The sequence below is a fragment of the Rhineura floridana genome, chromosome 15, assembly GCF_030035675.1.
Source record: "Rhineura floridana isolate rRhiFlo1 chromosome 15, rRhiFlo1.hap2, whole genome shotgun sequence".
Taxonomy (NCBI): Eukaryota; Metazoa; Chordata; class Lepidosauria; order Squamata; family Rhineuridae; genus Rhineura; species Rhineura floridana.
In genome coordinates, this window is record NC_084494.1 from 10,166,881 (window position 1) to 10,190,503 (window position 23,623).

General features: G+C 43.0%; 1 protein-coding gene across 2 annotated transcripts in view; it reads left to right on the forward strand.

Moving 5' to 3' along the window:
* Positions 1–21,871: 21,871 nt before the first annotated feature.
* The window catches only part of GJB3 (gap junction protein beta 3), a 29,969-nt gene continuing 28,217 nt past the window's right edge, over positions 21,872–23,623 (forward strand). Inside the window, exons 1-2 of one of the 2 annotated variants that reach the window (XM_061596360.1) lie at positions 21,872–22,233; positions 23,141–23,243. The gene's annotated coding sequence lies outside the window, so the exon portion shown is untranslated. The remainder of the gene's footprint in view (positions 22,234–23,140; positions 23,244–23,623) is intronic. The other variant, XM_061596359.1, reaches the window with a different exon arrangement.

Below are 23,623 nucleotides of genomic sequence, written 5' to 3' on the forward strand. Positions count from 1 at the left end.
CCCAGCTCTGAGTCAGCAGACAAAGCTCAAGTAAAGGAGGTGAGAGACCTTAAGATGGCACAGACAGAGATGGGCAAATCTGTTTCCTCATCTGTGTCATCTTTACGTGTCACCTATAATCCCATTCTGTCCCATTTCCACATTAATCTTAGTCTTAAAACAAATACTCTCAAAATACTTACTGTATTTAATCCCTTAATTCTCAGTTTCTCATTTTTCAAGTTTTACGTTCGGTTCTCCACATTTCCTCAACAGTTTGTGATATTTTTTAAAACAAAAAATCCTTAGGAAAAGTCATCAGCATTTTAGCCAAATTTCTTCAAATATTTGTATGAAACGTTGCCCAACCTACACATTTTTGCAAACCAATTTCCCTAATATTTCTGTAGGTTATTTTCACTAATATATCCATTTATGCACACTTTAACCAAGTATATGCAGTACGTATTACTTGGCTGGAGAACAGAGAACTGCACTGCGAAATTCAGAGAAGTGCAAATTTCGAAGGCTGGCTGCGCTTTCAGTCTGTGTATTGCTATGGAAAGTGCAAATACCCAACCGAGTCACATTTCTCCTCCATCCCCAGCTTTAATGCATATTCAAATATGCATTTTCTCTCAAAATATATATTGCCGTGGGTACTTAGTTATATTTAAACTGCCAAGAACTGTGCCGCAACATTTGGGAAAGTGTGGAATCCAATAGATAACATCTGGTATAGTCCATGGGAAATGGTGGCTCCAATGTGAATGGGACAGCGAATTCACTCTGGGTTTTCGTCTGAACTTTCAAGGCACTGTCTTTTTAAAGCATCTTCCACCCCATCTTTATATGCAGTTCAGAACAATTGGAAAGGGCAATGTTTTATTTGATAAAAATGAATTGATTTTTTAATACTCCCATCCTTGCTTACATCAGTTTGCTTGTTTGACAAGATGTATATACCACTTCATTAATAAAAGCATCTAAGCCAGAGGTGGGGAATCTTTTTCAGCTTGAGGGCCATATTTGCTCCTGGGCAACCTTGCAAGGGCCACATACCGCTGGTGGGCGGGGCCAGAGGCAAAGGTGACCGGAGCAATGGATGTGTTACCTTTGTACAGTAGGTTAGTTTCTACATACACACACCTCTGTACTCTTCATCCAGACAAGGAAGAGGCATAAATCAGAGTCAGAGGACACACTGCAGCCAGACAAAACCTCTCCGAGTACAAAGCAGTGACAGTGAGGGGTGTGGCCTGGACAGAGGGGTGTGGCCTAGGGAGAGTTCTAAGGGCCAGGTAGAGGGATCTGGAGGGCTACATTCAGCCCCCGTGGTTGAGGTTCCCCACCCTTGCTCTAAGCTCTTTACACAAGACCTTGGGGAAAGAGTTTTTCCACAACTGTCTGAGAGCAAATTGGTAGTCTTCTGCCATGTCTGTTTCTCTGTGTGTGACACACTAAAGACAGGAAGGAATTACTTTCACTTGCTTTTCAGAATAATAGCTGTATTGGTCTGTTGTACTAAAAAAAAAATCCGCCAGATACTCATTTAAAAATATGCCATCAAACCTCGTGGGGCCTGCTTCTGAGTAGATCTGCATAGGATTGGGAATTCTAATATGAGGTCTCCATAATGAAAAATATAGCAGGACAGTCTTGATTCGCAATGAGTTAATTGAGAACAAGTTTTGTTTCTGGCTGTGCCCACTGGCCCCATTGACTGCTGGTATCTGGCCCCCAGCGAATTACCCCTGAGGGAATGTGGTCCTTGACAGATAAAAGTGCCAAAGCAGCACATAATTAACTGCTGGATTTCACTAACATGAGATGTCAAGATAGCCACCATTGTCAATGGCTTTAAATACAATTAATTGCATGAAAAGCATATATGTCTGAACCAGGTCTCAGAGTACCATTATGGAAATTCTGCAAAAAATAAATAAATACGGGTGGTATTGAATGCTAGTCCTACTCAGAGTAGACCTACTGAAGTTAATAGACATGACTAACTTAGGTTTATTAATTTCAATGGGTCTACTCTGAGTAGGACTTAAGCAGAATCCAACCCTATGCCATTGCCTTTCTTCAGTGATCCCACATTCTCTTCCAACTCTGCCTTCTCCCCTATTTTCTCTTCCTTTCCTTTTTTTCTTTCTGTGCCTCCTTTCATCTCACCATCCTCCCTCTCCTCCTCCTGAATTCTAAGGCCAAAGCCTGCCATTTTATCTAATCTGATCTCTGCCCTTAATTCCTCCGCTTTGCGCAAAACACTCTGTACCAACTCCCTGCAAATTGCCAGCATCCCTCCTGGCTTTGATTCAAACGAAAAAGGCATGAAATAAAACCCACATTCCTTTGAGGGAGAAATTAATTCCTGTCTCCTCCCTCAGCAATCTCTTCCCACACAGATTTGGCTCAGTTTCCGTGAAGAACAGGAAAGTGTACGTGAAATTGACTACCAGAATGTGTCAGCAAATTTGCATCAGGGCATTTGCAAAAAGTAGCAAAGGTTACTGTCTGCTATGCACGTAGCCAGGGCTGGCACCACCATGATGCCTACACATGCAGCTGCTGTGCCCCAAGCACCATGGGAGGGCCCATCTCTGGCACCTGCCCTCAGCCCCATTTTTTATTTTTTTATTACATTTTACTTTTAAAAAACTTTTTTCCCCTGATGGGCCAGCACCAAGTGACTTCTGACTAGGGATGGAAAGATCAGTCAGTTTCAGTCCTCTCGTTTCTCATTTTTCCAATCTTAAATTTAGTTCTGCAGCAATTTGCATTTTAAAAAATCCTCATGAAAATTCTCCAGCATTTTAGTGAAAATTTCTTCTAAAAACAACCTTTCCATAAGCAGTCTTGACATGTAGACATTTTTCAAGCAATTTCTCATAATCTAATGCATTTTTGTATCTTATTTTCACACATATATTCATTTTTACTCATGCTTTCCCCAAACATACGCATTTTTGTAACCATTGTTCGGTTGGCTAACTGAATCACAAAATTCAGGTCAGTGCGCATTTCAAAGGATGGCTGTGTTTCAGTTCTCATATTGTTTCAGAAAGTGCAGATTTGATAGATTCAGACTGAAATGCACACTGAATCAAAATTCTCACATGCCCCTACTTCTGATCACCATCCAAAAAACACACAAAAAAAACGCAAAACAAGAGTGGCTATTATGTTTTTGTTGTTGCAGGCCATCTTTCCCCTCTTTTTCAAAATGACTTAATTTCTGGGACATTTGAGGTTATCTCCAATATGGTGGCTAGAAGTTGTTCAGTGCGGAGGTATTTTTTAAAAATATTTTAAAGGCTTAGGCTTTAAAAGCCATTGATAGCCTTATCCTCCATAAATTTGCCTATACAGTGAATTCCACAGTTTAACTATGTGCTGTGTGAGGAAGGACTTCCTTTTGTCTGACCTGAATCTTCCAACATTTAGCTTCACAGGATGGTCCCGTGTTCTACTATCATAGAAGAGGGAGAAAAACTTTTCTCTGTCCTCTTTCTTGCATAATTTTATATACCTCTGTCATATTCCTCCTTACCCATCCTCTTCCTAAACTAAAAAGCCCCATATCCTGCTGCAACCTTTCCTCACCTCCGTCATTTTGATTGCCCTTTTCTGAACCTTTTCCTGCTCTACGATATCCTGTTTGGAGGTGGGCGCCCAGAACTGTACACAGTATTCCAGATGTGGCTATGTCATATGTTAGTAACAGCATCATAGTGCTGGCATTTTTATTGTCAGTCTCTTTGCTGCTGATCCCTAGCATGGGATTTGCTGCTGTATCCTTTTCTGCAGCTGCTGCACACTAATATTCAAAGAAAAGGTTTGGTACTGAGTCTGATCCTTTTTTTGAGTGGTCACCTCTACATCTTGTGGTTAATGCATGCCATAAATTGCACAGTGCAGCAAAGGAACAGGGGCAGGAGTGTTTGCCCTCAGAAAATAACCAATCATTATTTAACTCTCCCCCCCCTTCAAGGACAAGAAAGAAAACCACATGTAATGCTTCCTGCCAAAAAATGCTCAGCCAAAAGCGCTGAGCAATCTCCTCCTATGATGACTAAGAAGGAGTGGAGTGCTGGGGAAGAACACAAGGGTGTTTCTAAGGATACAGAGTTGCCTGCCCTGAGAAGGAACACCATGCTCAAAAAGCGGGTCTTTGCTTGTGCTGATCTGCAAGGATGCTTTGTCTTTTAACTGTGTGACAAGGCAACCTGGAAATCTCCAAGGTTCTCCACCCTCCCCTTACCTGCATCTGTTTGAACATGCATTCGGCTCTCATCTGTGCAGGCAAGACTGATGCTTGAACAGCCCTGGGGAATCGTTACATAAGATGATGTTTGGCATGGCAAAGAAAACCCCTCTGGCAGCCTTCACATTGCAGTGGATTAGGCAAGACGCAAGAAATTCAGGACGCCAGTTCTGTGATGTTTTTATGCAAATCTAGAGCCAACAGCAACCCTTTAAGGAATGCAGGCTGGTGCTTTACACCGAGTCAGACTCTTAGCTCAGGATTGTCTGCACCAGGGATGGGGAACCTTTTTGGCCAGGCGGGCTGGATCTTAATCTCGCCACCCCACAGAAGCCTCAGTGCCCCATTCAGGCAACACTTTCCATCTGTCCCTAGGGATGGGTGAATATGTCCATATCGTTTTCCTTTTTTCTACTCTTAAATTCAGTTCTCCACATTTGTACATCAGCTTTAGTGCAATTTTCTCCTAATGCACACAGGGCCAGCGCCAGAGTGCCCCTCCTTAGGGTGGGAGGGTAGAGCTCCTGTTCCATGATCCACAGCAACATCAACTCCCAACCCTGCTGCAGATCGCAGAGAGGGAGCTCCCAGCCCGCCCCATATAGACCATGCAGGCCCTCAACGCCCCTCTGCATGCTCCACCTATCTCTCCCATTGCCATGAATCCTGTACATGCTGCATGCACATACTTCCCATCAACATAGATGGCGACAGAGATTTCTCTATGGGGCTGACACCCCTACCACCATCTTGGTTGATGGCAGGCATGTGCATGTGCGTAGCATTGCGCACATGCATGCCAGCAACCAAGGTGGTGGTAGGGTCATAAGCACCTTAGGGAAGCCCCCACCGCCATCTTGGTTGATGGCAGCAAGTGCTCATGGTACACAGGGCATTCTCATGAAGTGACGGAGAGATAGGTGGGGCATGCGGGTGGGCAGCACAGGCCCAGGGCAAGTTGGTGCCCAATCGCCCAGTCATGTTTGGCACTGGCCCTGAATACACACATTTTGTGAATGCAATTTTGCCTAATGTACATAATTATGCAATGCAATTCCCCCTAAGGTATCGATTTTTACACCCATTTGACCCTAGCATGTGCATTTTTGTACACATCACTTGGCTGGAGAACTGCATTGCAAAATTCAGAGAAGTGCACATTTCGACGGAGGGCTGTGTTTTGGTTTGCACATTTTTTCTGAATGTGCAAATTTGGTAGGTTCACCTTTACATGTGAAATGAATCAAATTTCTTCCCTGTCACCCTCTGCCCTCCAGCCCCCCCCCCCCGGTATTGCCTGATGAAGGTTGCTCTATCTTGCCGCATGGCAGGGCCCAGACTTGATACCAGTGAACAGTGGTTGCTAAGGGGGCAATGGCAAGGGAAGGCTTCCACCTTTGTGAAATGCTTGTTACTTCCCAGAAAGGTCTGGTTAGCCATTATTGGACCTTTTCTTTGATGTAACAAGGTTCTTTTTCAGGGGTCACCAAACTGGCGCCCTCTGGAAGCAGTGTACCTGGCAGTACCTCATATGGTGCCTACAAAGTTTCTCTGAAGATCTCCTCAAAAATCCACCAAGCATGAGGTTTTTTTGTTCCTATTTTTTTTTCTGCTCCTTTAGATGTGGAAGCCATTTTATGGCACACCCTGACAGATGCCATTTTGTTATGCCACCCCCAGGTCAGCCATTTTGTGTTATGCCACACATCCCATGGCAGCCATTTTGTGACTGGTGCTCGTGGCACTTTCTCAAAATTACAAACGTGCCTACTGGCCCAGAAAGGCTAGCGATCCCTGGCTAATGTTCTTCACTATGTATGCTGTGTAATGATTTTGTTTTGTTTTTTTTCAAAATTTGGCGGGTGTTGTATTGTTTTGTTTTTGGTTTGAATTGGGTATTATTGTTGGTATGTTGAAATTGTTTTGTTATTCAACAGTATTGTGCCAACTGCCCTGGGATCCTGACTGGATGAAGGGTGATCTGCAAATGGTATGAATAAATAATAAATAAAATGCTTCCTGATTTCATTCTGAAAGGTTCACCGTGCCAGCAGAGGACTGAGCAAGACCATGTGTCTGAGTAACTCCTTCTGTCCTCCTGCCCAGAAATGTGCAGGAAGAGTGTACTTCAAAAGTGTAGGGCTGTGCACAGACACACACCCCCAATCTGCCACCAGAGCCCTCATCTGGGGACCCTCATCCCACCCCAGATCCAGTCCTGGATCAATTTGGAAGTGGGGCTAATGTTTCATTACGGTTTTAAAAACCCTAATTAAACCAATGGTGTGTGGGCAAGGAGAAGATGCTGTATCTCCTTCCCTGTCTCTTCCAACCAAGAGCAGGAGGGATCAGTCCTGTGGGGATACGACTCGTTTGCAAGCATCTTCCCTGCAGGGAAGCCCCTCATGAAGAAGCAGCAACTTGTACCAGGCAGGATGGAATCCTCTGTTTCCCAGTCGGCAAGCAGAAGATTCCATCCTATGCAGTGCTGCTCATTCATGAATAGGGATGGAAGGACCGGTCCATTTCAGTTCTCTCCGTTTTTCATTTTTCCAGTCTTAAATTCACTTCTCCACATTTCTGCAGCAATCTGTGAATTTTTTTTAATCCTCTTGAAAGTTCTCCTGCATTTTAGTAAGAATTTCTTCTGCTAAACACATTTTTGTATGCAGTTTTGACTAATGCAATGCATGTTTGTACGTTATTTTCATGAATATATTCATGTTTCCCCTAATACAGGCATTTTTGCAAACTGTTTCAGCTGTTATATTGTTTTGGAAAGTATGAATTTGTTAGATTCAGCTTTAAATCAAACCAAATTGATTGTCTTCCCCACCCTTAGTCCCTCCTATGCTTGGGCCAGGTACACCCTTGCAGGAGAATGGGTGAATGTGAAAAGAATGAGAAATGCAAATTTCACAGGATGGCTGTGTTTCGGTTCTCATGTTGTTTCAGAAAGTGCGGATTTAAAGAAATAGGGGATCCTGTGAGAGAGGAGAATGAGATCAGAGATGAGAAAAGAAAAAATAAAGGGAAGATACAAGTCCTGGAGATTGGAACAAATGTGGAATTGGAAAAAGATCTGGAGTTTATGGATTTTAGAAATAAAATCTACTGTTTGGAATTTAACGTTATCTCTGAAGAAATTAATGAAGATATTAGAGATAAAGTTATCAATGGCTTGGATAATCTTCTGGACTGGAATGATGTGATGGAGCTTGATATAGAGAAAATCTATGGAATTAACTGCAGCCATGTGACAATGGAAAAACTCTTAAGAGATGAGCCAGTGCATTTTGTAAAAAAGAAGAACACAGATATGACTTTACAACAGTATTTCAGCAACTTATTCAGAATGGATGGCAAGAAAATATTTGGGATAGAGGAAATTCCCATCAGACTCTTATTATATGACTATGGCTACAACAGCAAGATTATTATGGAATACTGATAATGGAAGATTGGACACTGAAATTACTGGACTTAACAGGACTATTGAAGAAGGAAGATGGAACTAATAGGGATAATGGAATAATGGCTATTGAAATTATTGGACCTAACAGATTCTGATGAGATGGATTAATCGAAATGTTTATTTGGACTATGGTTATGACAATAAGATTATTATAATTATTAACGAGATGGATTAACTGACATGTTTATTTGGAGAAAAATTGATAGATATATTTCTTAAAGAATTGAAACCTCTCTTTGACTTTTTGTGGAAAGAATAAAGTAATGTTTATGAGATTTGATGATTAATTAAGATAACTACTGGAGGAAAGTGATTTTATAATATGATTTAAGAGACAGGATTGTTATATATTGTAGACCTATAACTGATTTGATATGTGACAAATGGGAAGTCAACATTTTATTTTTTTTGTTTAATCATTTTTGTTTTGTTTTGTTTTTTGTCTTTGAATGTTTTATGATTTTGTTTTCTATGTTTTATGAAAATTTGAATAAAAATTATTGTAAATAAAAAAAAAAAAAGAAAGTGCGGATTTGATCAGCTTGGCTTTAAATACAAACTAAATCAAATTTCTCGCCCATCCCTATTCCTGAGTGCCTTCCCTGAAAGGAAGCCCCTCAAGCAGCCTGCACCATGCAGGATGGGATCCACCCGACACGGTCCTGCTTCAGGGTCTGGGGCGGCCTTTCCCAACTAGTGGGCCACCAGATGTTGTTGGACCACAACTCCCATCAACCTCAGCCAGCATTGCCAATGGTCAGGAAAGATGGGAATTGTGGTCCAACAACATCTGGTGGCCCACTAGTTGGGAAACACTGGTCAGGGTGACAGTCAGGAAGGAGAAGAGGTTGGGCAGGAAGCAGGCCAGGTGGGAACTCCTCCCAGGAAGCCAGAGCCACTCAGGTAGGTCTTTTCATGTCTTTTCTCCTATTCCCCGTTCAATGCCTGCCCCTCCTTCCTGTCTGATGCCCTGCCCCCTGCCAGCCCCTGATCACTCTGGGCCCTGCTACCAGACCCGCAGCAATCCAAGGCTATCCCAACCCAACTTGAGCAACACCCAGATGCCCCTGAATCATCCCAATTTCATTCAGGCCTCAGCCAAGTCTGCAGCATAACCCTGCTTCATACATACAGGACAAACCTTTTTTCCTTATAAAGAGCATATGGACAAGTCTCATTGTATATGCTGTGAGTCCACACAGCTGCAGAAAAGACACAGAATGTTGTATTGGGTACACATACTCAACTATCCTTTTTAAAAAGACAACACAAGTTTCTAGTTCTCTCGGTTGCCCATATATGTTTTGCAAGTGTGTGATAAAATAAAATATCATAATAAATAATAATAAAATTGATAAAATATCAAAAGGGTGACTGAATTATACATCGGGGAGAAGGGGGTGGTTAAGGTTCCGTGCCCAACATAGTGTCATGCCTTCTCCTCCTCCCCATGGATGAAGAAAAATCATTCATACCAAACGGTGAAAATATTTATTTATTTATTTATTTATTGGGGAGGCAAATTCAGAATTAATATTTGCAACATAGTAAACCTTTGCAGAACCCATTAGGCACAATAAAAGACATGATGCAAATTTGCTGTCTTTGCAATACATTACACAACTTGCTGAATAAATCACAGGAAGAGAAACTAGGCAAAGCTGCTTGATTTTCATAATGTATAGAGGTAACATAAATAAATAAATAAATACATAAATACATAAATAAATGTTGCATGTGCACAGCCACAGTTTTAGGTTACATGGTGAAATAAACAGTGATGTTTTCATCATCATTTTATGTAATTGTGGTTTGGATAATGCAGTTCACGCAACTCTGTCTTCCAGAGGACCATCTAGTCTGGGGTTAATCAGTGTGCTGGTGTATTTTCTCTCCATTAATGTGAATTTCTGTGCCCTAAACACTTTATTGACTCTCAATATGGTCAAGCAATGCAGGCAGGGATAATGTGGGCTGTTAAGGCTGAAGGTTTTGTCAGTCCAGCCAGCTGACCCACAGAGAGCTTGCTGGCATATAAAAGCCAATAAAAATCACAGAGCAATGGAATTAGGACAGCAGAGATGTAGGAGTTGCTTTGGGGCAAAAGAGAGTTTCTCAATTCACAATGGAAGATGACTGGGAGAACCGTGGGTCAAATCCAAGGTTAAAGAGAGAAAGATCTGCATCCTGCACTTTCCAGAGAAGTAGGAACATCCAAGGCAGCCAGTTTACAGCAGGGTGGTCAGACTTCATGCCTGCAGGAACTACTTATAGGCTGCCTCCAAACTGTCAAGATTTTGCAGGAGAGATTCAAGCACATGCCGGGAAACTTAGATTTGCATAATGAAGGTGGATTGTTATTAAAGTGCTCTGTCGCCTTGGTGCAACGAATCTACTTCGAGGAAGAAATTGGACTTTTTGCAGTTAGGGAAGTGACAGGGAAATGCATTGAAAAAGTGAGATGAAGAAATGACTAACAGGAAGATGTATGAACTTCCTGCAAGGAAATCAGGATGAATGCAAGATGAATGCTCTCTGTCATATAACTGCCTAGTAAGCAACTGCACTGGCTAACTATTAGTTTCCGGGCTCAATTCAAAGTGCTGGTGATAAGGGATGTCCTTGAGAATAAGCATTATTAGATCAAGGTAGGTATAACAAAGTTTTATTGCTGCAGCAAGGCGCTAGGGAGTCAAGCTCAGCCAACAGCACGCCAAAATGCAAAAAACAGAGAATACTTATACACTTTGCCTGGGCTCTGTCTCTGCATCCCATAATTTCAGTCACAAACTGTTACAAAGGAACATTGCCTTATAAGGCCAAGAATACAGCAAAACAACAAGTGCATACGTGTCAAGATGGCGGTAATATTTACGTGACTGCAATGAAAGTAACATTTGGAAGGTACAACATACTAAGGGGGTTATTTATCCTTATCACTGGTTTTGACCTATAAAGCCTTATATGGCTCAGGACCCCAATACCTCAAGGAGCACCTCTCCCTATATGTACCAACCCGGACCTTGTGCTCGGCATTGGAGGCCCTTCTCCATGTGCAGAGAGTGGCAGCACGAGAACGGGCCTTCTCAGTGGCGGCCCCCTGTTTGTGGAACGCTCTCCTCAGGGAGGTGTGCCTGGCGCCATCATTATCCATCTTTAGGCACCAGGGGAAAACATTTCTCTTCCCCCAGGCACTTGAAAGGCCTTTGGAGGGCTTCTGTTGTGCAGCCTTCCTGAGAAGGGTTGCTCCACTGCTTTATGTACTGTTTCTGTTTTTAACTTTTTAATATATTTTTAATCTTTTACTTTATTATTATTTTTGTTTATTAACTGTAAGTCGCTTTGAGAGCACATATGTGTGTAGAAAAGCAACTAACAAATTTAGTAAGTAATAATAATAATAAATAATGAACAAAACAAAACAAATGCTCAATACAGGGCTGGCTCCAGGCATGCTTGGGCTCCAGCCTGCCCCAGGCCCCGGCACACACTGCCGCGGATCACACCACCCGCCCGTTCCCTTGCTCCGCCTATCCTTCTGTCCTGTGTTTTGTGGCTGTGCACGCAGCGTTGCCCTTAAACAAGATGGTGGCTGAGGTTTTCCTAAGGGGCTGAAGCCTCCACCGCCATTTTGGTTGATGGCACCCATGCGTGCTACGCATCATTGCTACTAGAACTTTTCCCCTCTAGCACAGGATTGTCAACCAACCAAAAGAAAACTGGCCTGTATGCTCCTGTGTCTTTAAGACTACCTTGATCAGCAGAAACCAGCAGATGAAGCTCTTGTTAGTTTGGAGTTATGCATGAGAAACCTGTCAATGTTTACTGATCAAGCTGCTCGTAAAACAGAGGATCGGTGGGTGACAGGAAGCAGATAGGAGCATAATACGCTCCCTTATACTGAACCCAGGGGTGTAGTCGTCCAGGGTCTCAGGGGATCTTAGACCCCTTACATCTTTGGGAGCATGGTCCCAGCAGGGTTCCTAGCATCCTATGAGCCAATCACCATGAAAAAGGAGTGTGTTAGCCACTGAGAAGAGTCTTCTAACATTTCCTTGTGTTTTTCCTGCTGATTGGAGCTAATAAGAGTGAAATGAGGCAAGTCAGCCACTGAGAAGACTCTTCTCAGTAGCTACCACCTTCCCTTTTCGTGCTTATTATCTCCTAGGGATGTCTGTTGTTGTTGGAGAAGGCATTAACAAGGTTCTCATTTTCAACTCGGCCGGAAAAGGGGGGAGGGGGCATGGCTGTGATTACCATGAAGGGACCCTACACTTTGGAATCTGCCACTGCACTACTGACTAAACCAGACCATTGCCCCATGTAGCTCAGTATTGTCGACACTGGCTGGCAGTGGGTCTCCAGGGTTTCAGACAGGGAACATTCCTGGAGATGCCGGGGACTGAGCCTGGGACCTTTTGCTTGCAGTCTATGTGCACTGCCACTGAGCCACAGCCCTTCCCCATCCTCGAAGAATCAGAGTTCACCCCAGAAAAAAACCCAATGTTGTTAAAGATCCTGCCTAGCGCACGTTGTGGGAGCGACACGTGGGCATGAAAACAAAGGGTGTGATCAACTTTGGCTCAGTTGGCGAAGCCAATAACTCTCAGTGCAGGCAAAGTGAACACACACCCTTTTTGCCTCAGAGGACAGAGGATGAGAAGGGGGGGAAAGTATACGGTCCTCATCCCACGCTTAGTTGCAGAGGAAACAGGCTAGCCTCAGCCACAAAGGGAACAGACATCCTTAGTCAAGGTCTCTTTAATTAAGGAAGGAATTCTACCATGAGCTGACTGTAGGGACTGTCCGTTGAGCTGCCCTGCACCAGGATACAGGGAAGCAAGACGGTGACTCACCGGGAAATTGGAGGCAGAACAAACTTTTGCCAAAACGATTTTTAAAAAAGAAGGAAAACTCAGTGACAAGTAAAGATGGGCGAGCAATTTGATTCAGTTCACGTTTAAAGGTGAACCTGCCTAATCTGCACTTCCTGAACAATAGGGTGAACCAAAACACAGCATCCTTCAAAATTTATCCAAATTTTCCAGTCCAGCTTTTCAGCCAAGTCATCTGTACAAAAAGGCATATGCTAGGGTAATGTGTGCCTAGAAATGCATTTCTTAGGGAAGATAGCTTTCTGAAAGGCATTTTATTAGGAAAAATTGTTTTGCAAAAATTGCAGATTAGGCAAAATTGCTTACAAACAGATGGATATTGGGAGAAATTTGCCCTAAAATGCTGATGAATTTTCAGGACTTTTTTTAAAAAAAGCAAGCTGATGTGAAAATGTAGAGAACTCAAGACTGGGAAAATGAGAAACTAAGAGAAACCAAAATTGACAGGTTCGCCCATCCCTGGATTTTTTTTTTTAAAGGTGCATTTTCAAAATTCTATTCTGCAATCTGAAATTTTCAAATTCTTTTTTTTAAAAAGGTGCTTTTAAAAGAAGACTCACCATTAATGCAGCAAGAGAGACCTGGAAGCAGGATAAGCCTTTCACACATTGCAGATGCAGATACAAGCTGTGCATCTTTCTTATCTAACTGCCTGGCTGCCCAAAGGTTGCTCAGACCAAGAAACATACAATGGTTATATTTTTTAATATATAAAATCCAGATGTTACTGGATCTGTCTCCATCCTTAGGCCAAACACACAGATTCCTTGGCAAGGGGAAAACAGAAGTAAAGAGAAACTTGGCAGTTTTTATATTGAGAAAGCCAGAGAGATGGGATCACCTTACATGCCTACTTAACTACCGCAATCTTCTTAACTGGCACTGTTTTATTGTGGCAGCACTTACCCTTTGGAACTCTCTGCCTATTGACAGTAGGCAGTCATCTTCACTATACTCTTTTAAGTGCCCATTTAAAATATTTTTTTGTTTTGGCAAGCACATCCAGACATGTAGATACTAACGTACATTTTAATCTCTTTTTGCTTACTGTTGATTTTAATTATCCTTTGAGTGTTTTAAAATATTGTCTTTTATTTATAATATTAATTCCTTTTGTAAACCTCCTAGAGATTTTAATACAACCAAGCAGTATATAAATGTTGTGGAATAAAATTAAGATAATAAGATTAATTTTTGGTGGTTTACTAGGCTTCTTTAACAAAAGGAAAGGCAAACCAAATTGGGTAGCATTTCCTAGTAGTTAAAGGGAATGTAGCCTTCAAAACAAACAAAAAAGCCATAGGAATAATAACAACAAATTAAATATAAAAGATTTGGGGCCACCAGTTGTTGTGTGTATGAATAGATTTATTTATTTATTAAATTTATATCCCGCCCTTCCTCCCAGTAGCAGCCCAGGATGGCAAACAAAAACACTAAGAACACTCTAAAACACCATAAAAACAGACTTAAAAATATATTAAAACATCTTTAAAAAAAACTTTAAAAACAAAAAGGAATTCCAACACAGACACAGACTGGGATAAGATCTCTACTTAAAAAGCTTGTTGAACGAGGAAGGTCTTCAGTAGGTGCCAAAAAGATAACAGAGATGGCACTTGTCTAATATTTAAGGGAAGGGGATTCCAAAGGGTAGGTGCTATTACACTAAAGGCCCACTTCCTCTGTCTAAAGGTCTGCTTCCTATGTTGTGAGGAATGGATCTTCTCATGACAGGCCCTCACCTGCAGAGAGCAGTGATGAACTGGGTATGTAAGAGGTAAAATGAGCTTTCAGGTATCCTGGTCCCAAGCTGTTCAGGGCTTTGTAAACCAGAACCAGAACCTTGAACTTGGCCTGGTAGCAAATGGGCAGCCAGTGCAATTCTTTCAGCAGCAGGGTGACATGTTGGCAATACCCTGCCCCAGTGAGCAGTTACTTTGTTGTATTTTTTACCAGCTGCAGCTTCTGGACCAATCTCAAGGGCAGCCCCACATAGAGTGCATTACAGTAATCCAGCCTGGAGATTACCAGTGCAAGGACACAGCTCTCTTACCAGCCAAAGCTGGAAAAAGGCACTCCTAACCACTGAGGTCACCTGGGCCTCTAGCTACAAAGATGGATCCAGTAACACCCCCAGACTATGGACCTGCTCTTTCAGAGAGAGTATGACCCCATCCAAAGCAGGCAACTGACCAATTATCCAAACTCGAGAACCACCAACCCACATCTGTCTTGCTAGATTCAGACTCAGTTTATTGGCTCTCATCCAGCCCATCACCAAGTCCAGGCAGCAGTCCAGGGCTTGCACGGCCTCTCCTGATTCAGATGTTACAGAGAAATAGAGCTGGATACCATCAGCATACTGCTGACACCTCACCCCAAATCTTCTGATGACCGCTCCCAAGGGCTTCATATAGATGTTAAACAGCACGGGGGACAAGATGGTAGCCTGTGTCACCGCAGAGCACAAATACCAGGGGATCGAAAGACAATCACCCAATGCTATTCTCTGAAAATGACCCTGGAGATAGGATTGGAACCATTGTAGAACAATGCCTCCAAAACCTATCTCATCAAGTCGGCCCAGAAGGATACCATGGTCAATGGTATCAAAAGCCACCAAGAGATCAAGGAAGAATAACAGGGTCACATTCCCCCATCCTCCTGATAAAGGTCATCCATCAGGGCGACCAAGGCCAATTCTGTCCCATAACCAGACCTGAACCCAGACTGGAATGGGTCAAGATAATCTGTTTCATCCAAGAGTACTTGCAATTGCTGCACCCCAACCCTCTCAATCACCTTCCCTAAAAGGGGGGTATTTGCAACCGGGCAGTTGTCGTCACAAACCAATGAGTCCAGGGTGGGCTTTTTCAGGAGCAGTCAGCTCACCGCCTCTTTCAGGGTGGCTGGAACCACTCCCTCATGCAACAATGCAACAATGACCACACCCTTGGTCCACTCGGTCAGACCCCCTCAGCAAGCTTTAATAATCCAAGAAGGGCAAGGGTCGAGACGATACATTGCTAGCCACATAGTCACAAGCACCTTGTCCACGTCATTAGGCAGCATCAACTGAAACCGATCACAAGAAGTTGCAACAGATGTTGCACTGGACACCTCATTGGGGACTACAGTAGATGTGGTCGGGGCATCAAGACTGCTACGGAGGCAAGCAAGTTTACCCTCAAAGTGCCTTGCAAACAATTCACAGTATTCTGAAGGGTCTAAAACTCCATTTCCTGGAGTTGATGTCAACAGACCCCTCAAGGAAAAGTTCCACTGGACAGCTACTTGATGATGTGATGATGGCAGAGAAGTAGGCCTGGTTATGATGTTTACTCGTGCCCGTTCAGCCTCACAGCACGTCTTTTGCCACCTGCACTCTATTATTTATTTAAAATATTTTTATCCTGCCCTTCTACCCTATAATAGGGCACTCAGGGTGGCTTACAAAAATAAAATCAAAAATTATATATATATATATATATATATATACACACACACATATATATATACACTCTAGCTGTTGTCCAGCCTGTTTCATTGCCCTTAGCTCACTGGTGTACCAAGGTATAAACCAGGCTCCACAAAGCTGGAGAGAGCGCTCGGGGGCAGCCGTGTCAACAGCCTGATGTGCCTCGCTGATCCACAGCGTGACAAGGACTTCAACAGGGTCACCTGCTCTATCTACTGGGAACTCCCCCAGGGCATTCAGGAATCCAGTGGATTCCATTAGTCTCTGGGGTGGACCATCTTAATCTGTCCACCACCCCCTGTAAGTAAGTTGTAAGTCTAACTTTCACCAGGAAGTGGTCTGACCATGACAGTGGGTGATCTCCACCCTTCCATCTCCAGAACACCCCTTCCTCCTATATTTGATTAGTTGCCCAGTACTAAAATAATATTTGAGCCATCATCTTTAATTGATTGATTGATTGATTGATTGATTTCAGTAATTTTGCAATGGCTTATGGCTACAAGCAATAAATATTTTTGGACTAGATTTCAATAATTTCTAAAGGTATCTGGGAGCATTCTGAGCTTACAATAAAAATATAAACTATAACATCACCATGAAGAATGTTCAACTGTAATTAAACCCCTCCTAGGGGGTCTTTGAGGGATAAATACAGGACTCCTAGATCAGGGAGCTGGAGCTGAAGAAGCCCCAAAATAACATCAGGAAAGGCCGAGCCTCCAAGGGGCTGACACAGCCTCAAATATCATCAAGAAACAACATCAAGAAGAAGACTGAAGACTCGACCCCTCCCAGGCAAGAATCTTCAGTGTGCTGTTGGGAGGTTTCCAACCAGTGAAGAGTGTAAGATGGGGGGGGCAGAGACTACTAGCTATCTAGGTTCATTTTAACTGTTTGCAAATGCTGCTCTAATAAACCTTTAATTTCTTCACCACCACCAGTGTTCATTGCCTTTTGAAATTCCAAACTTAATTTTGTCTTGTGCTTGGCAAGGGGATAGGCATTTGGCATTACAAGTTGAGAGTGAGATCCTTGTTCATGCCTTTTCCCAAAACAACAGGCATCCCTAGCAGCCAGCAAGCATCAAAGGAGAGAGTGTTAGCTGCTAAGAAGAGTCTCAGTGGCTGAATCACCTCTTTTCACTCTGATTGGCTCCAGTCACCAAGAAAGGACAAGGAGGCATGTGAGAAGACTCTTCTCAGTGACTAACATGCTCCCTTTTCATGCTGATTGCCTCACAGGATCCTGGAGTCATAGGGACCCATCTGGGACCCTGTTCCCCAAAATGTAAGGAGTCTAAGACCCTTCAAGACCCCAGACGACTACACTCCTGATTCAGACAGATCTAGTACACTACAAATAGCACACCATGTGGAGAAAATGGTTAGAGAGAAGTTCTCTCTCTCTCTCTCTCTCTCTCTCTCTCTCTCTCTCTCTCATATTACTAGAACTTGGGGTCATCTAATGAAGTTGAATGTTGGGAGAATCAGGAGGACACACAAAGAGAAAAACATTTTCACACAGGACATTGTTACACTCTGGGTTTTGCGATCATAAGTTCTAGTGATGGTCACACAAGTTTCAATGGCTTTAATAGGCATAGGCCTGTTTCTTTTTTCTTTCAATCCAGATGCAACAAAAGCAAGGGTCAACATCAATATTTTCCTCCTCAGCTCTCCTTTATTTTCTTTCTTTTTTTAAAAAGCAAGATTTCTTAGCTTTTGCACTGGACTCCATCCAGTGACTCACCTAAAACTCCTAGGCTCCACCCCTGACCCACTCTGGGCTCTACTCCAATAGCCTTCTAAAGTATGATAGATAGATAGATAGATAGATAGATAGATAGATAGATAGATAGATAGATAGATAGATAGATAGATAGATAGATAGATAGATAAGCATCGGACAGCACTTCACATGTGCTTGTTCTGCATCATTAAAATGTTATATATGTTACTGTGATTAACAAAACAGAGATTTTATTTATGTGGCAAAATGTTTGGCTTCTACCTTCATCAGCTGCTCTGATAAAAATGAAGGGATGCTGTTTCCAAGGTGGCAGTGACAGAGTTTAGTAGCTGGAATGTTCAGAAGGGCTTAATTTTTTATTTATTTATTTATTTTTATTTATTTATTTAATTACATTTCTAGACCGCCCTATAGCAGAAAGCTCTCAGGGCGGTGTACAACAAATAAAATCACAATTAAAATATGAGCAAGTGTGAAAAATATAGTACAATTATAAAAACATTAAAGATTAATTTGCTGAAGCTAAGCAGTGCTGGTGTTATGCTGAGGCCATGTGGTGTTAATGTGTCCACATTGTGTGTGTGTGTGTGTGTGTGTGTGAGAGAGAGAGAGAGAGAGAGAGAGAGAGAGAGAGAGAGATGGCTAGTAGCCATTGATAGCCTTGTCCTCCATGTCACTGTCGAATCATCTTTTAAAGCCATCCAAGTTCATGGCCATCAAAACCTCTTGTGGGAGAGACTTCTGTAGTTTAACTATGCGCTGAGTAAAGAAGTACTTCCTTTTGTCTGTCCTGAATCTTCCAACGTTCAGCTTCGTTGGATGTCCACGAGTTCTAGTGTTATGAGGGAGGGAGAAAACCTTTTCTTTCTCAACTTTCTCCACATCATGCATGATTTTATACACCTCTATCATGTCTCCTCTTACTCATCTTTTCTCTAAAAAGCTCCAGATGCTGCAACCTCCATTCTCTTTATCATTCTGGTTGCCCTTTTCTGAAGCTTTTCCAGCTCTACAATATCCTTTTTGAGGTGCAGCAACCAGAATTATACGCGGTATTTCAAATGCGGCCGCACCATAGATTTGTATAATGGTGTTTTGATATTGGCAGTTTTCATTTTCAGTTCCTTTCCTAATGATCCCTAGCATGGAATTTGCCTTTTTCACAGCTGCCACAAACTGGGTCAACATCTTTATTGAGTTATCCACTACAAAATATACTTTCTATCTATCTATTTCTGTTTAAATTTTAGTAATTATTTATATAGCAGTATAGTAATTATTTTATTCTATTTATAAACAAATTTAAATACTACTTATTTTTTTTTAAAAAAGCACTAAGTTGGGAACAAGAACACATGCATAATAACACATGATACAAGAAATACATAAAGTAATACAAAATGATGGATGCGTAGTTTTTTAAAACATCTAAATTAGATAAATTAGCACATGCAAATTACACACAAATCTATGTCTTCTTTTGCGCTCTTTTTTTGGCAATGCATAAGTGGCCACCCTAGTTGTTTCAGACACTGCAGCCCTAACTATCTCTACTCAAAAGTAAATCTTATTGAATTCAATTGCACTTACTCCAACATAAGTGAGGTTAGGACTGCAGCCTTAGCATACCTCTCCAAACCACTCCAACACTCTCTCTGCATATGGCAGGCAAAATCAAGACTAGAACTGGGGGCCTCCTGATCAGTAGTGCAGTGACAAATTCAGAAGTGCAGGGTCCGTTCTTGATAATCATGCCAGGTCCCCTCACAGCCACAACCCCTCACTCACTCACTTGCTCTCTGTTATCATCTGCACACACCTCAGTTCTTCCCATGTGCAACTTCTCCTACAACAACAGATGTCCCTAGGAGCCAATCAGGATGAAGGGGGAGTGTGTTAGCTGCTGAGAAGAGTCTTCTCAGTAGCTGACTCACCTCCTTTTACCCTGATTTGGCTCCAATCAGCAGGAAAGGACAAGGAAGCATGTTAGAAGACTCTTCTCAGTGGGCAACACACTTCTCTTTCATATTGATTGGCTCATAGGACACTGGAGACATAGGGACCCTGCTGGGACCCTGCTCCCAAAAAGGTAAAGGGTCTAAGACCCCCTAAGACCCTGAACCACTCCACCCCTGCTCCTGATCTATCTTCTGCTTTTTCCCTACAGCAAAAGTGGAGAAAATCATACACGGGGGCCAAATACAGCCTTGCAGATCTCTCTGGCCCTCAGGACGCTTTCCAGGCCACACCCATCTCCCCCAGACCACACCTCTCGCTGACCCTGTTTGTCACCCTCCTTGACAGCTTTTGTCTGGCTGGAATGTGCATCACCCAAAAAGAACAAAGGACAAAAAAGGGGCATATTTGCATAAAAAGTACATATGCTAACGGGAAGGCACGTCAAACAAATCCTCATTGCGACCACCTTCCATCTGGCAACCTATGTCCTCACTGTGGGAGGCTGTGTGGATCCAGAATTGGCCTCCACAGTCACGTACGGACCCACTGTTAAAGACCTTACCCTGGAAGACAATCTTACTCGGCCACGAGTGATCGCCAGTGAATGAATGGATGACATATGCTAAAGTGTATGTATAGTTGCACATTTGAAAACAGTGATAATAAATGAAAGATAATCCACATAGTTTTATAACTTATAACCCACATTTTGTCCATCAACCTCAGGGCAAGTTACTGGAATGAAATGCAAAACGATCACATATTAAAATCAGTGACAATAAAACCATCAGTTATACAGATCTTGTGTTCCAGGCATATCATGCATGAAAACACCTGTTGAAAAATACACATTTTCTGGTTTTTGTCTGAAACTGAGCAGACTTGACTAGCCAGATTTCTAAGGTAGGGAATGTGTTCCATAACTGGGTTGCTATGGCAGCAAGGATTTCCTGGGGGAAGATTCTGAACAGGTGAGCTAAGTCCAGGTGCTCACTGTGAAGGGGCAGCTACTTCAAGGCCCCTGTTTTCCTGTCTTCAGGTGAGTTTTAATTCAACCGGACTCAGATCAGACAGTCCAAATGGAGGAGCAACCTTGAGCAGCCTTTCAAATTAGACGACTGTCCTCTGTAAAGTAGGACACATTCATTAATTTATTTAACACATTTATATCCCACCTGACAGCCAGTGTGGTATAGTGGTTAAGGTGTTGGACTACGACCCGGGAGACCAGGGTTCGAATCCCCACACAGCCATGAAGCTCACTGGGTGACCTTGGGCCAGTCACTGCCTCTCAGCCTCAGAGGAAGGCAATGGTAAAACCACCTCTGAATACCGCTTACCATGAAAACCCTAGTCATAGGGTCACCATAAGTCGGAATCGACTTGAAGGCAATCCAAGAGAGAGGGATATCCCATCTTTCCTCCAGGGAGCTCAAGGTGGCATACATGGTTCTCCCCTACCGATTTGATCTTCACAACAACCTTATGAGGTAGTCAGGCTGAGAGGCAGTGACTGGCCCAAAGTCACCCAGTGAGCTTCATGGCTGAGTTGGAATTCAAACCCTGATCATAGCCCAACACCCTGATCATTAAATCACATGGCAATCCCAGACACAAACCCAGGTTAAGCACACCATTATGACCCCTTTGAGCACATTCCTCTGCCCTCAAAAGTATTGTGATGGGAATGTGTGTGTGTGTGTGTGTGTATGAACAAATTCAGATCCTGCCTTGAGCACAGGGTGGGGCTAGATGGTCTCCTCCTAGAACCCTTCCACCATTCTTTGATCATCCCTTCTCCTTTATGGTCTCCGACACTGCTGACATTACCTTGTAATATCTTGGGGCAGGGTCCTTCTTGGTTGTGCTTGTGAGAAAAATATCACGGATGTGCTGATGGCACAATATCAGTATTAAGGGGGGAAAACTGACAGCTATGCTAAGCTGTTCCCTCCCACATTCCATCACAATCCCCAAAGAGCAGCTGCCTTCACACCTAGCCTGTGACTTGCCATAAGAGGCTAGTGTGGCAAACACAAACTTCAGAAGTGTGGCATCTCTTATCCTTAGAAAAAGAAGGAAAAAGGGAAGCTGCCGTGTTTACTCTCCTGGCTCACATCTCCTCTGAGCCTCAGATCCGCTGCAAAACCGGCTGAGCCAAAGCCTCCACTCCCCCCCTTCACTACTCAAAAAGGATTCCTTTCTCCTTGCACAACCCAAGAGACACCACACCCTGACTGCTCACACAGAAATAAGGCAGCTCATTACAGTGCAACGAATCAGGCTTTTTGGGTGCTTCTGTTTGCAAGACGGGGAGAAAGTTCATGGCATAAACCCTAAAGGTACGGGGTCCTGCCTCGTGGGAGAATTCACTGCCTTTTCTCTTGGTGAGGTTAGCAAGATCAAGGAAGATTCTGAGTTGGTAAGTAGAGTTTAACTTTTCACTGGTGGCTCAAGGAGGGATTTTGAAGATAAGTAGACAAATGCCTTTATTTATTTATTTTTAAATGGAAGTACAAGTTGTTTGAGACTAAGAGCGATCAAGTTGTGCAAGGCTGTGCAGAGGTTGCAGGGGGAAACTTTTCTTGTGAAAAAGGCACTATATATGTCTGTGTGCGTAATCTGATTAGCAAGTGAACAGCGTTTGAATGAGGCATTTTTGTAGATCCGGAGCCCATTTCAAGTGATCTTTGGATCTGCCAGGAAGGAAACTTCTGATCAGCTTGGCCAAAGAAGAAATCAAACCTGGTTGGCAATGTTGGCTTGATTTAGCAAGGAAGAAAAAACTTTTTTTTTAACGTTGGTTATAAGAGCCTACTTCACTCTCTTGCCCTTTCCTGTCAGTGCCTTGACACACCTTAGTGGCTGTGGGAGCTTGTAACGCGAAATCTAAAGAGAGAGAATAGGGCTTTGGGGACAGGGTTTGAAATTATCTTGTGGTGTAGTGGTTAGAGCAGTCTTTCCCAACCAGTGTGCCTCCATATGTTGTTGGACCACAACTCCCATCTTTCCTGACCATTGGCTATGCTGGCTGAGGCTGATGGGAGTTGTGGTCCAACAACATCTGGAGGCACACTGGTTGGGAAAGGCTGGGTTAGAGTGTTTAGGACCTGGGAGACGAGGGTTCGAATCCCCACTCAGCCATGGAGCTCACTGGGTGACCTTGGGCTACTCACAAACACTCGGCCTAACCTACCTAACAGGATTGTTGTGGGGATTAAATGAGCCATGTACGCCACCTTGAGCTCCTTGGAGGAAAGGTGGGATATAAATAACAACAACAACAACAACAACAATAATAATAATAATAATGCCATCTTTGGTTTCAGTAGGAGAATGTTAAGGATGTGTTCAGTTCTTCCATTAAGAGAGAGAGAGAGGACTTCATGGTTGGAAATAAGTCTCACCGCATTCAACAGCATTTACTCCCATGTAAGGATGAAACTTGGCATTACATTAAGCACATCTCCTTTTTCTTTTCTTTTTGTCCCAATATGCTTAATGTTGGACACTTTTTCAGGAAAACACAGCCATGTGGGGCCCCAATCTGGGTCAAGAGAATAGCATGCAGGTGGGACTTAGTCTTTTCCTCCCTGCGCCAGTTTGCAGCCAGCTCAACCACCCACCCACCTCTAGCTGCTATTTGCTCTTGAAGGTGCCATTTACTGCATTTTTTTAAATGAGTCCCGAGGACTGCCGGCTAAGAGCAGGCCGCAGGTAGAATCTCTGGCCTGCCTTTGCTTATAAAGGAAGCTGGTGGCATGAACCATTGAGGACTGAGATCCCAACAGTGGCATTTGTGGACACTATGG